Source organism: Peromyscus leucopus, chromosome 9, assembly GCF_004664715.2.
Source record: "Peromyscus leucopus breed LL Stock chromosome 9, UCI_PerLeu_2.1, whole genome shotgun sequence".
Lineage (NCBI taxonomy): Eukaryota > Metazoa > Chordata > Mammalia > Rodentia > Cricetidae > Peromyscus > Peromyscus leucopus.
In genome coordinates this window covers 77693524-77707433 of record NC_051070.1, presented here as the reverse complement: position 1 = coordinate 77707433, position 13910 = coordinate 77693524, and the positions used below count along the sequence as shown (strand labels likewise).

The 13910-nt window shown below is 44.4% G+C and overlaps 1 long non-coding RNA gene across 1 annotated transcript; it reads right to left on the bottom strand.

The window, feature by feature from the left end:
• Window positions 1–7952: 7952 nt before the first annotated feature.
• Window positions 7953–12241, bottom strand: LOC119088590. Its single transcript, XR_005092257.1, has 3 exons — window positions 11931–12241; window positions 10763–11389; window positions 7953–8504 (listed from the first exon to the last, which is right to left on the bottom strand). It is a non-coding gene; the product is annotated as an uncharacterized LOC119088590 (long non-coding RNA).
• Between the last annotated feature and the right edge of the window lie 1669 nt (window positions 12242–13910).

The following is a 13910-nucleotide window of genomic DNA, read 5'->3' as shown; positions in this document are numbered from 1 at the left end:
TGTTACTTGCCTCAAGAATGTGTTATTTGAACTTTTGTGCTCTTCCAAAGTGTTCTCTTAAGATGGTGTAGGAAAAGGAGACCTCTGGGAATCTTTTCAGACATTTGACTTTTGTGTTGTTAGTCCTTCAGGGTTGGTAGCGAGTGACCATCTCAAAAGCTACCATGTACTAAGCACTGAGGCAGTGGGCTCTGAGTTCACATTTTCCTGCATCATTTCCTTAGATTTTGACTATGTCTATAAGACAGGTCATATAGTCCATTTGAGATATGAGGAAATGGATACGGGAATTAAATAACTTGCTTACTCAATGTCCTCAAACAAGAAAACCATAAACTAGATTTGCAGATGTGTCCTTATTCTTCAACACCACAATAGATATGTTAGCACTTAGTGACAGTTGTCTGGATAAGAATGTGAACATTGCTTCATCGATTTCTCAATCCAAGTCAAAGAATTGTGATGCCTTTGTAGTGTATCGACTTGGCTAGGCTGGGCTGAAAATTAATAATTTTGTATGTGTCTGGTGACAGGAGAATCACAAAGAAAATTCTTGGTCCAGAGGAGAAGCTACCACCATATTGTAGCTCACCTATGGTTACCGATCCTCTGAGCCTCCTTGTGGTGGGGGCCAAGCAGTGGCCAAGCCTATCATTGCTCTCTTTCTCCTGGGTTCTCCTTCATTTTTCCCACTTCTGGGTCAGGTGAGTTGAGTTTTGGGAGAAAGGGCCCTGCTTTTTGTCAAGCACCAAGATTAGTCATGGGTTTGGTTCTACACTTGTGCAATTCCAGCTGTGCCCCTGCTTCTGGCCTGCACTTAATCTCTATTACATCCATTTCCTCTCTGCATTGCCTGTCCCAAGGACTCCAAACTCTAGCATCAGACACAGTGATGAAAGCTTTACAAAGACTGCTCCTCCAGCTTCCACAAGACCAAGCCCTTAGAGAAAATTGTTGACTAACGTGATCCTCCGATCACCTCTACTTTCTCTGCATGACCCATACCCAGTGTCTTAGTTAGGGTTTCTATTACTGCAATAAAGTGCCATGACCAAAAGCAACTTGGGGAGGAAAGTGTTTATTACATCTTTCAGATTATATGTTTATCACTGAGGAAAGCCAGGGTAGGAACTCGGGTCAGGAACCTGGAAGCAGCAGTTAATGCACAGGCCATGGAGGAATGTTGCTGACTGGCTTGCTCAGCTTGCTATATTATAGCACCCATGACTACCAGCCCAGCAGTGGCACCACCCACAGTGAGCTGCCCCCTCCACCGACCATTAGTCAAGAAAATGCACTTCAGGCTGCCCACAGGCCAATATAGTAGAGACATTTTCTCAAGGGAGAGTCCTCCTTCAAAAATGTCTAGCTTGTTTCCTAATTTCCTAAAGAAAGTCATATCTTTGTGGGATTAGAACAATGGTGATGATGACCAACATTTAGATTGCTACCACAATGTACTATGAACAGCTCCAAGCGCTGGCCACGGATCAACTCATTAAACTACCGCAAGAACTTCTGAGTAGAACTGCTGTTTCAAATAAAGAAACCTAGAGAAGTTAACTTGACCAAGATCACACCACTAGTAAAATGATGTAAAAATCTGAATCCAGAACGTGTGTGTCTAGAAACTGCTCCTTGAAATTTTGCCATATCTCTATCTTGAAAACACACATAGACATGGATACATATGCATACTCTCCGAAAGCCTAGGTGGCAATCATATAGGAAACAGCCATAACAAGGGTGAATGATGTCATTGCCTGCACTTCCCTGTCATGTGGCAGCACCTACTGTCCTCACTACTGACTGGAGTTGCCAACTGTGTTTCGGAAGTGAGAGCTGTGAGTAGGTGAAAGGTGGGCAGAACCACAGGGAAGCTTTGGTGTCAAAAGAATGAAAAGATGAAGAAAGGTGGGGTACTTTGAATGGCTTCCAGGCTTAAACCACTCAATGGTCATAAAATGATAACAATTCTCCTCGAAGTTCATGAAATGGAAATGGCAGTGACTGAAACAAGGACCACTAGATGTATTACCTAGCTCTAGCAAGGATATTTTAGGAATGGGTTAACTCTCCAAGTTGGTCATAATTCTCTATCACACATGATGACTATGAGCAAGACAGAGTCTGGCTCATGTTGTCCAGTGACTCTCATTTGTTAGAAGTGACAGGGTTCTTTACTGCTGTTATAAAGCTCATCTGTCATAAGTGCATGTCATTTCTCAGTATCAGGTCACACCCGAAAGCCTGGAATCTCCCCGCTTAGCACAGGTAGACTACACTTGGGAGTGTTGATGACTTAAGCAAAAAGTTTTCCACCTCAGGCCTAGTGATTGATGGCTTCTCCATCTGCACATAAAAGCCATGTTTAAACCTTGGTGTGAATGGGTCCTTAGCACCTGCAGCTTCCAAACAACTGCAGACTGTCCTCAAAACAGCCACAAATCTAACACAAAGACAGGAACATCGTCTGTGAGCCAGCTTTTATTTCTCTCCTGCTTAGTAAGCTTGGTGAAGTCCTTCACACATGCTGTTGGCTGTCCTTTGTGGTTTAGTAGCAGGCCACAGAATGGCCACAGACTGAGTCTGTGGCTTGTTCCCACTGTAACTTCTCACAGCTGGAAAGGGGACCCATCCCCACAGACAATATAAAGGCCAATTTCATTATCTTTTAGATCCAATGATATAATTAGACATAATTGACTTTTGGCTTATCTTCAGGTTATCTGGAATACTTTTGAGGGAAATGAGAAAGTTTTTTATTATATTGTTCTTTAAAAATTATTCTGCAAGTTGATCCATACTTGACTACCAAAGATTCCTCTTGAGTCAACTAACGTTCTTAGTTTTACAAACACTGTGTGCCGTACTTACTGTGTACAAGTCCATATATACCATAAATGTGTGTATACAGGCAAGCATGTACCTCAGTCACACCATGTGAGCACACACTCTGAGTTATGCTACTACTCAAGTTGCTATTTGCTCTCCCTAAACCCTGAGCTTCTGGAGCTCAAAGCACTGTGGCTTCTCTGCTGCCGACAAACTGTGCTCTCCACTGTTTCCAGAGTAATTGTAAAAAGCAACCCAGACTGCATCAGTCTCCTGATGGTCGCTTCCTGGTGGCTTGCCACTGCCATGGGAGTGAAATCCACGTCACCATAGTCTGTACGGTCAGTGCCACCCGACCTGGATCCTGCCTTTATCCCTCATCCTGCCTCTCAGAATTCCTTTTACTTGTTACTCCACGACCACCCCAGATCTCAGCATGGATAGCTTGTTCTATTCTTAATGAATTATGACATCAATTAAACTCAAACAATGCTTTCCTGAGAAGCTCCTGGGCCACTCTGGCTAAAGCAGCAACTTCTCTTCCCTCATTATCCTAGTACATTATTGTCTTTTAAAGAGAATGTATCTGTGTCTGAAATGATTGTGTAAGATCACCCCACAATCCTGTGTGTGCCAGGAGGAGAACGTGCTGACCCAGTGTGCGCTGCAGCTAGACACACATGGGCATGTATGCTCAGAGAGTTCTTTGTCAAATGGACAAATCCAAGGACATTTTCACCAGGGAGGCAGCGGTGGAAGCTTGTCCCTGGCTTTTTTTTTCCTCCTGAAGGCTTGAGTCACAATCAGTGCTGACTGACACTTGAGGAATCAGAGGCTCTGCTGGAGATGTTGTTTATCCCATATTCCATCCCTTTAGCCAAGGGTCATCCATTAAACTGTGCCACATGTTGAAAAGCTCATTCTTATCTGTGTAGCATGTCTTAATGTTGAACAGCCCTATTGTTTTCCCTAAAATGAACCCAAATATTCATTTCTTATGCTGAATTTGGGGCTTGGTATTGTTTTGAGAGCCACACAAGATAAGCCCTCCTTCTTCTCTACACAGAAGTACTGTCATGACTGAATATGACCTCCTGTCAGTTCAATCTGTGTAAGCTCAGCAGCTCCCTGCATGCACTTTTAGCAGGTATTTATTGTAATAGTTTCCTTAAAAACATTTGGTTTGTTACCTTTATTAATCCCCCATCCCTTTTTAATTTCTCATGCTCTCATTAAATAAATTCTGCCATCAAAAGTAAAAACAACAACAACAACAACAAAACAATAGAGTGGAAGAAAAACCATGAACAGAAAAACCTTTAAAAGGTTGAGCATTGTGATTATGTTCTAGGAAGGCATGGTTCTTATTCTTAATAAGATGTATTTTTTCGCTCTGTCCTTTATCTTAACCTTGTTAATGTTTGCCTGAATATAGATCTGAGCGAAAAGGCTTTTAGAGCGGTCCCTATATTTCTTTCTTTGTAACTGGTGAAGACAGACGGGCTTGCAGGTATGACCTTCCCTCTAGACTCTCATCAGCAGCCTCCGGGGAGCAAGAGCTTCCTTGACTGGATGATTCTATTCAAAATCTCAACAAAGAAGGGTCATTTCCCAACACTGTATGCTGTCTAAAAGACCACCCCCTTTTTTGGTTTCTCCTCAAGTCAGTAACAATTTTACAGTATAAAAGGCTGGACAGGGACGTAGCTCAGTTGTAGAGTTATACTTGCCTGACATGCATGAAGCCCTGGGTTAAATCCTCAATGCTGCTTAAAACCATATGTCTGGTACATACCTGTAAACCCAGCACTTGAGAGATGGAGAGAGGAGGATCGTAAATTCAAGGTAATCCCTGGCTACATATTGATTTCCAGGCCAGTCTGGCATGCATGAGAACCTGCCTTAGTTAAAGAATAAACAATCAATGAAATCCTAATGGAACTACCAGGACCTTTATTCAACAGCCACAGAAAAACAAAACAAAAAAATCTCAAAATTTGTGTGGGAGCACAAAAGACCACGGATCACCAAAGCAATCCTGAATAAAAGAACACAGCAGGAGGACTCATCATAACTGGGATCATAGTATACCACAAAGCATAGTAACCAAAGCCGTGTGATACTAGCACAAAAGCAGACACAGAGACTGATTATAGAATTGAAAAGTAGACCCAGACATAGGTCCCATTTGGCTACAATGACCCCATGTAACTACAGTGATGTGATCTTTAACAAGAACACCCAAAGTATACATTAGAGAACAGACAGCATCTTCAACAAATGGTACTAGGAAACCTATATTTCAAAACGCAGGAGAACAAATCTATATCCTTATGTCTTACTCTGCACAAACCTCAACTCCAAAGGATCAAGGACTTCACCCCCAAAATCTGATATCCTGAACACACTAGAGGAAACTGTAGAGAGAACACTATGACTCCTAAGCACAGGGAAGTGCAGAATAGCATAGTGGTCGCTCAGGGAATAAGACCAACAGTTGACCAACGAGACCTCATGAAACTGGAACACATCTGTAAAGGAACGGAAGTGGTCAGTCCAGTGAATAGGGAGGGCACAGAATGGGAGCAAACCTTTGCCAGTTAGATGCTCGACAGAAGATTAGTGTAGGAATATACAAAGAACTCACAAAGCTAAACACCAAAGAAATAAACAACCCGGCTGAAAACTGCACTATGAACCTGGATGGACAGGTCTCAAAATAAGAAATACAAAATGTTCAACATCCGTAATCACCAGGAACCGCACATTAACAGTTCATTAAGATTCCACCTCGTTCCAGTCGGAACGGCCATCACCAGGAAAATAAATGACGAAACACATGCTGGTGTGGATGTTGGGAGGGGGAGCACTCAGACACGGCTGGTGGGAGTATAAACTAATGCAGCCATTCTGGAAACCAATCTGGAGTTTTCCTTAAAAATACAAAAACTATAAATAGGTTTATCATTTGACCCAGCTATCTCACTCTGCATACAGACCTGAAGGACTCGATCTCCTGCAGCAGACATACTTGCTCGGTGATATTCACTACTGCTCTGTTCACAACTAGCCAGGAAATGGAATCAACCTACTTTGTCCATCAAATGGTGAATGGATCATGAAAGCCTGGTACACATACACAATGGAATATTGCTCAGCTGCAAAAAAAAAATTAAACCATGAAATATGCAGGTCAATGGATGGAACTGGAGACATTTATACTGAGCGAGGTCGCACTGGTGCAGAAAGGCAAGTTTTGCACGCTCTCTTTCTCTCATTTGAGGGCCACTAGCTTCAAATCTTTTGTTTTGTGGGTATGACACGAAGTATGCAAGGAAGCTAGGGAACGAGAAACGGGCCATTGATAGGGAAGAGGGGACGGTGGGAGGGTGGGATACATTTAAAGCAGTGGGATAGTAGAATATGGGAAAAACTATAAGTAGAAAGGGGGCATACTAGGGATGAAAGGGTTGGGCATGTAGAGAAGTGATGGAGAGGTAGAAATGAGCAGCCAAGAGAAAGCATAAGCAAAATAAAGCATGTGTAAAGAAGCTACTTGAGAATTAGTTTGAGTTGAGTTACAACTCAAACTAATATATGTATATATTATTACCTTGCATGTAACAACCACTGACCTTCCAGGCAAGATGAGCAACTGGTGTAATAGTGACATGATCGTTTACGGGGAAACCAACCATTCTCTTGTTTGGATTTGAGGTTTGTTTCACAAATTCATGCTTGGTACTGGTGAAAAAAAAAAACAAAAAACAAAAAACAAAAAACGAAAAACCCATGGCTATGGAAATCATAGGCCCTAAGCTAGAACCTACTCCTGTTGTTTTCTTTCTTTCTAAATGCTGTGTATTAAACTGACTTCTAAATAGTTATGTTTATATCCATTGACTTGTGCTGCTTCCATGTTGGCTAGAGGAGCTCCTTATTACAGTGTGTGATGTTTAGTGTAGAGATGAACAACTTGTCCTATGTGCCGAAAATAAACAACTGTGTGTGTTTAGCTGTAGGTAGCACCTGTATCAACCCTCTTCCCAAGGTCCGAGGAACGTCATGGAAGAGGGAGCAGAAAGAATGTAAGAGGTAGAGAGAGGATGGGGAGGAGAGCTGTGAACTGTCCCCTGGGTATGCCATGGTTGTACACATTAACTCACAGTAGTTTTGAGTTACTACTTATGCAAGAACTTACCTATGCAAGAACTACTCAAGATTAAGCCAGTTAAAAATTCCAGCATGGAGAGAGGAGAGGCTTTTCCAGTTTCACCCCCAGCGGAGGAGCTAATGCCAGTTTGTAGCTTCTGGGGAAGGGAGAGTTGTTTTTCTTTAGGAGTGTTAGCCAGTTGGTAGGTCCCTTAAGCCCCAGGGATAACCCCATGCCCGCATGCATACGGAAGCACTAATTGGACACAGTGGGTTAAAAAGTAAGCAGTGGCCTTGAGATGGGTTTTTGGATTAAGTGGTTGCTGCCAAGCCTCATGACCTGAGTTCAATCCCCCAGGCCTCACATGGTGGAACGAGAGAACTGACTTCCATAAGTTTACTCTGCCCTCTGCACACATGCTGTGGTGTGTACAGGCTAACTTCCCAGGGCGCGCGCGCGCATACACACACACAATAAATAAATAAATAAATAAATAAATAAATAAATAAATAAGGTGCAATAAATTAAAAAATGTCAGAAGTAAATGAAAATCTGTGAAAGCAGCACATGAAGTTGGAGGAGAGGTGTGAGGGATATCCTCGTGGGGATGAGAGACAGGGGGCGAGGGAGAGAGGCATATGATCAAGACACATTTATACATGCATGACATCCTCAAGGAATAAATTAAAATTAAAATAAAAAGGACTCTGGATTCATTATAAAACAAGACCTTCAGAGGGTGACCAAGGGGACAATCGTCCTTCTGGGAGCTCTCTGAAAGCACTTTGCTCCGTGCACTTTGGATGGCATGGGAATCACTTGGCTCAGCTGAAATGACTTGAGTGGAGGCCAAGGAACTCTGAAGTCAAAGTAAACAAAACGAGACACTTCAACTTAAAACAAAACAACAACAACAAAAAAGTAGACCAAGAACGGTTTACTTTTTATTTTTATTTTTTTCCTATTCCAAATAACCAGGTTCCTTAAAACCTATTCTGTGCGGCAGAGTTCTATTTTTAAAGTGAAGTAAAATGCAGGCCAGCCTGTTTTTCACAGTAAGTAAGGACATCACAGAAAATGGAGTTCTTTGGTGCCGAGGGTTTCTTGTGAGCAGTGTCTTTCTGATGCGTGGCACTTAAGTTCCTGAGATCCATGGCTCGATCTCTTTCACCGTGGCCAGCTGGGGAGGGCTGGTGGGGTTTGAGAAGCTGAAGTGACCTCGATGGTCACAGATGTGTTTCCGGTCTCCGAGGCTCCCTCTGCCAACCTCATAATCAAGGCAGAGTTGGATAGCGTTGCCCTACTTCCACACACCTCTTGGCTGGGCTCATAGGTTTGGACAAGCAACTCTTTTTCCAGGCCAAAGCTACCTTAATCTCAATTTCAATCATATAAAATTTTATAGTGGTATTAATGGCAGATGGGGTGGAGGAGGGTGGGTAACCCAAGTGATGACTCTACGCACTTCATCATCCGGCTTGACTGACAGGAGATCGTGTTCAGCAGCTCCATGCAGCTGGAAGGAAATGCAAATTTGTTCAGTTCGAGGCGTTTTTGCCTTGGTTATTCATTTGGGTACATTTACGCAAAAAGAAAGATTTTTTTTTAAAAGAAATATGGGATTATCATTAATTTTTAGAATCCTGTTAAGGTATAAGTTCCCTCTAATGGCCATGGTGAATATTTAATTAATTAATTTTTCAATGCTAGGGATTGAACTGAATCTAAAACCTCATGGGTGTCAGGGAATCGCTCAACCACCCAACCATGTTTCCAGCTTGGCCATGGCATGTTTTATAGACAGACTCTGCTATGTTGTGCATGTGTGCATGTGTGCGTGTGTGCGTGTGTGTGTGTGTGTGTGTGTGTGTGTGTGTGTGTATACAAGATAGGTGTGTGTGTGTAGGTACATCAGAAGACAACTTGAAAGAGTATCTCATTCTACCATGTAGGTCCCAGGGATGTGTGGTTGATATATTGTGCACCCCAATAAACTAATCTGGGGGTCAGAGAACAGAGCAGCCATAATATTAAACATAGAGGTTAGGCAGTGGTAGCACACGCCTTTAATCCTAGCATTCTAGAGGTAGAGATCCGTCTGGATCTCCGTGAGTTCAAGGCCACACTGGAAACAGTCAGGCATGGTGACTCATGCCTTTAATCCCAGGAAGTGATGGCAGGAGGCAGAAAGGTATATAAGGCATGAGGACCAGGAACTAGGCTGGTTAAGCTTTTAGGCTTTGAGCAGCAGTTCAGCTGAGATTCATTCTGGGCGAGGACACAGAAGCTTCCAGTCTGAGGAAAGAGGATCAGCTGAGGAATCGGCAAGGTGAGGTGGCTGTGGCTTGTTCTGCTTCTCTGATCTTCCAGCATTCACCCCAATACCTGTCTCCCAGGTTTGATTTTATTAAGACCACTTAAGATTGATGCTACAGCGATGGAATTCGGATCCTAAGGCTTGGCAGCAAGTGTACTTGCCCTCTGAGACATCTTGCTAGGTCTAGACTTGAGTTCAAATTCCACATTTGTTAATAAACTTTTCAAGCTACTTTTGTTAGCTTGCTTCTAGCCTAGAAGACAAACCCTGAGGCTAGTTGTGTTATCATTTTAATGGGAAGTGTCATGCCAAAGACGGTAGAGAAAGAGAGGGAGAATGGAGATTAAGAGCTGGTAAGAGTGCTGGCGAAGGGGCAAGTTTCTGTAGAATTAATTAATTAGTTTAGTTAGTTAGTTAATTAGTTAGTGTGGGGGGGGGAGAGAGAACCCGTGGCATCCATAGATGTCAAAAGACAACTCCCACCCTTTGAGGCAGGGTCTCTCTTTCTGCCGCTGCACAGGACACTCCAGGCTAGCTGGCCTTTGAGCTTCCAAGAGTCTCCGTTCTCTGCTTCCCATCTTCCTGTAGGAGTGCGGAGATCACAGACACATGCCACCACAGCTGACCTTTCACCTCGGCCGCAGAAGACGTGAGGAAATGTGCTTCTGCCTAGCGGGCTCAGTAGCAAGACTGCTGTGGGAACCAGAGACACACCTTTCTCTGGTGACAATCAAGACCTCCCCTGTGACTTACAGCTGTGCTTGGTGCTGGGCAAACTTTCTGGCAGGGCATGGACAGCTAGAGAGAATGTCTGAGGGAAGCTAGGTGGGGATGGGTGTGTGCTGGGTCCAGCACACTGCCGTCCTTCCTTGTGCCTGCTTCCTGTATAAGCTGTGATCATCGTTCCTTTCTCCACACGGTTTCCCCACTACGATAGCCTCCTTCCCAGCCTCACTCCATGCCTGTACTGGGCACCTGTGGAGTTACCTCTGTCGCCAGGCTTTTTAAACAGCAGCAGTGCCAGCTAAAAGTCCTACCATCCTGTTTAATGCTTTCTCTGACAGGATGGGGGAAGAGGTGGTGTCATGCCTTTTATTTTTTAAAGACAAAAATTACTTTCTTTAAAAATGCTTCACTACTGTGTCTTAGTTATACACAATAATGGGTTTCATCCTGCATCTATAATGAACCTTGTCCACCATTTCTCTCTCTTGTTTTCTCCTGCCCCCCCTCCCCGTTGGCCCCCTCCTCTTCCCAAACACAACTATTTCTACTTTCAAGTTCAAATCTATAAATATTTAATTTATAAAATACTATCTAACATATAATAGTTCATCCATGAGAAAATGTGATACTTGTCTGAGTTTGTCTTATTTTACTTACGTTGATGATCCATTTTCCTACAAACATAATTTCATTCGTCTTTATGGCTAAATAATACTCCATTATATACTCACACAGCATTATTCATCCGGTCATCAACTGATGGGCACCTCTGCTGGCTCCACATCTCTGCTCTCATGAACAGTGCTGCAGTAAACACGGCTGTACAAGTAAGTACCTCTGCAGTCCGCTGAGCTGGATTCCACTGGGCGCACACCCAGGAGGCCGTGGCTGGATCAGCTATTGTTAGTTTTGTTAGTTTTGAGAAACCTCCATAGTGGCTCTACTGCTCTCTCTCCCCACCAACAAGAATGTGGGTTACTCTTGAATATTTCTCACATTCTAAGCAAAATTTATGAGCACATTAAGCCAGCTTTTCTAATGCCTTTTTTTTGTGGTCCCCAAAATGATTGCATTCAGAATGCTCTGAAATGCTGAGGATGTTAATATTCTCCACATTGTCTTGTGGAAGGGAGAGAATGTTTAAAGTGTCTTCCAAGAGTGCCAACAGACGGCTGGACAGATGGCTTGCTGGGAAAAGTGCTTGCCGCCCAGTGTGAGGACTGAGTTCAGGTCTCCAGCCCTCACGGAAGAAGCTGGCAGGGTGGGCAGACACAGGCAGGTCGCTGGGCACAGCGGCCAGCCACTTGAGTCAGATGATGAGATCCAGCTTCTGTGAGAGACCTGCTCAACCAAACAAGCTGAAGGGAGAATGGTAGATGAAAATACCCAATTTTAACCTTTGGCCATAGCATGAGGTCATATGTACAGGCACACACACACAGGCATACACATGCATATAAACATGAATGCATATACATGCACACATGCAGGCAGACATGGACATGCACACATAGGCATATACATATGCACATACATGCATACACACATTCATATACATGCACACATGCAGGCAGACATGGACATGCACACATAGGCATATACATATGCACATACATGCATACACACATGCATATACATACACACATGCAGGCAGACATGGACATGCACACATAGGCATATACATATGCACATACATGCATACGCACATGCATACACACACCCACAGTTATCTGGTGCTGCTTTCTCTTTCTCTTTCTGCTACTTGCATACTAATTATCTCTCAGTGCCTCCTTATTTCTTCTGACCCTCACAGGGAGGGCGTTCTTTAATTCTGCAGAGTCGGGTGACGTCCTTGGAAGGCAGCAAGGTGCTCTGTCATGGGGTAGCAGCAAGCCTCACCCTCCTCACTCCATCTCCAGAGGGACCAGGACTCTGCCAGGCCAGGGTTGCAGTTTGGGTCCTGAGATCTGGAACCGGGTGGGGAATAGAAGAAGCTTCTACTGGTGCCCAGAGGTAGAACAGTCAAAGAGTGATTCTGCCCCACTGGACTTTGAACGGGACAGGCTTTTAAAAGCAGCACACACAGGTGCTGCCGTTAAAGCTGAAGAGCCACCTGCACCTTGGCCCAGAGGAGGCGAGTTGGAGTTAGAGCCTAGGTGGAACCGGAGGACAGAAGATACGGAGCTGAGAATAGAGGAAAGATTTGGACCACGACAAGATGAGGTGTGGCAGGGAGCCTGTTCTCCATTAACTGGCCACTGACCGGTCAAAGCCAGCTTGTAGGTGTGACAAAAATAATTAAAATACACTGTGGGTTAGATCCAAGGCACAGCCAGATAGCCCATAACTTGATAAATGTGTTTGTTTTTTCAGTACTGAGTGGCAAACCCAGGACCTTCTGCTTTCTAGGCAAGTGCTCTACTACTGAGCTACAGCCTCAACCCTAGGAAAGACCTTTCAGGAAGAGGCACATCCAGTCTTCTGTCTTCAGTTGCCCACCAGCACTGAGCTGGACTTGATGGGAAACGAATGTGTAACTACCAGCTTGGGCAAGCAGCTCAGACAGCAGCAGGTGAAACCAGCTTCTCTCTGTGGCTGGGTGAAGAGGAAGGTAATGGTGGCCTTCTGTTTATAACCAACCCAGGGACAAACCTGGGCCTGTTCTTGATCATCAGAAAGCCCAGGAGCCCTGGTTTTACACACTCCCTCAGACTCCTCATCCCCCTCCTGTAGGGAACTTTGTTTCTGGTTTTCAGCGCGACTGGTTTCAGCTCCAAGCCTGGGTTGGGCAGTGGTATTTGGTTAATGTGGACCTTGTTCTGAACTCCTCTGGCTTTGTTGGCGGAGTGGAAACAGTGGCTCTCCCCATGGTTTGATTATTTTACATCTATGAATTATATTCAGACGTCCAGGGTGCAGGCTCATGGAAGAAAGTATCTAAATGGATGACTAATTTGACATCGGGAGTTTTTCAACCAGAAACATTGTGCACTACAGAGTAAGCAGGGGCCACTCCACCCCGGGCCCTGCCCTCTGCTTGGAGGGAGATTTTCAAGTGTCCCACGGAGAGAGGCTGGGGAGTCACAGAGTAGAGGCCCAGCTGTGAGGGCCCACACAGCAGATGGCCCGGCCCGGGGGGAGCACAGGCGCTCGGATGTACTGGGCACCACTCACCAAAGCTGTTAAGAAAGGCAGCCACAAGCTGGGCTTGGTGATGCATGCCTGGAGGACAAAGAAGGAGGGTCTCCGTGAGTCAGAGGCCAGCCTGGTCTACATAGTGAGTTGAGGGCCAGCCAGGGTTCACAGTGGGACTCTCTCTCAAAAGACCAAACGGTGGAAAAAAAAGAGGAAAGGGAGGAGGAGAAAAAGAAGGGAAAAAGAGGGGGAGGAGGAAGAATAAAAAGAAATATGGTCATTTGTTACTTGAAGAGGATTGCTTAGGAGGAAAGTGAGACATTTTTTTTCCTCCTTATTTTCTGTATTTTGGTGTGTGTGTGTGTGTGTGTGTGTGTGTGTGTGTGTGTGTGTGTGTATGAGGGTAGGATGGTGCACCATCGTGCGGTTCGGAGCTTGGAGGACACCCTTGGGTGCCAGTGCTCACATTCCACCTTGTTTGAAACAGGTTTTCACTCTTCATGCCGGGCTAGCTGGCCTGAGAGCTTCTGTTTCTCCTTCTCATGGTCTCCCCACAGGGGGCCTGGAGAGCTCCCACAGCCTACTTTAGTGAGTTCTGGAGATTTGAACTCAGGTCCTCACGCTTGTGTGGCAGGCATTTTACCCACTGAACCCTCTCCGCAGACTTTTTTTTTTTTTTTTTTTTTTTTTTGATTGTCCACATTTTTATTTTTACATCATAAGGAATAATTTCCATCTCACTCT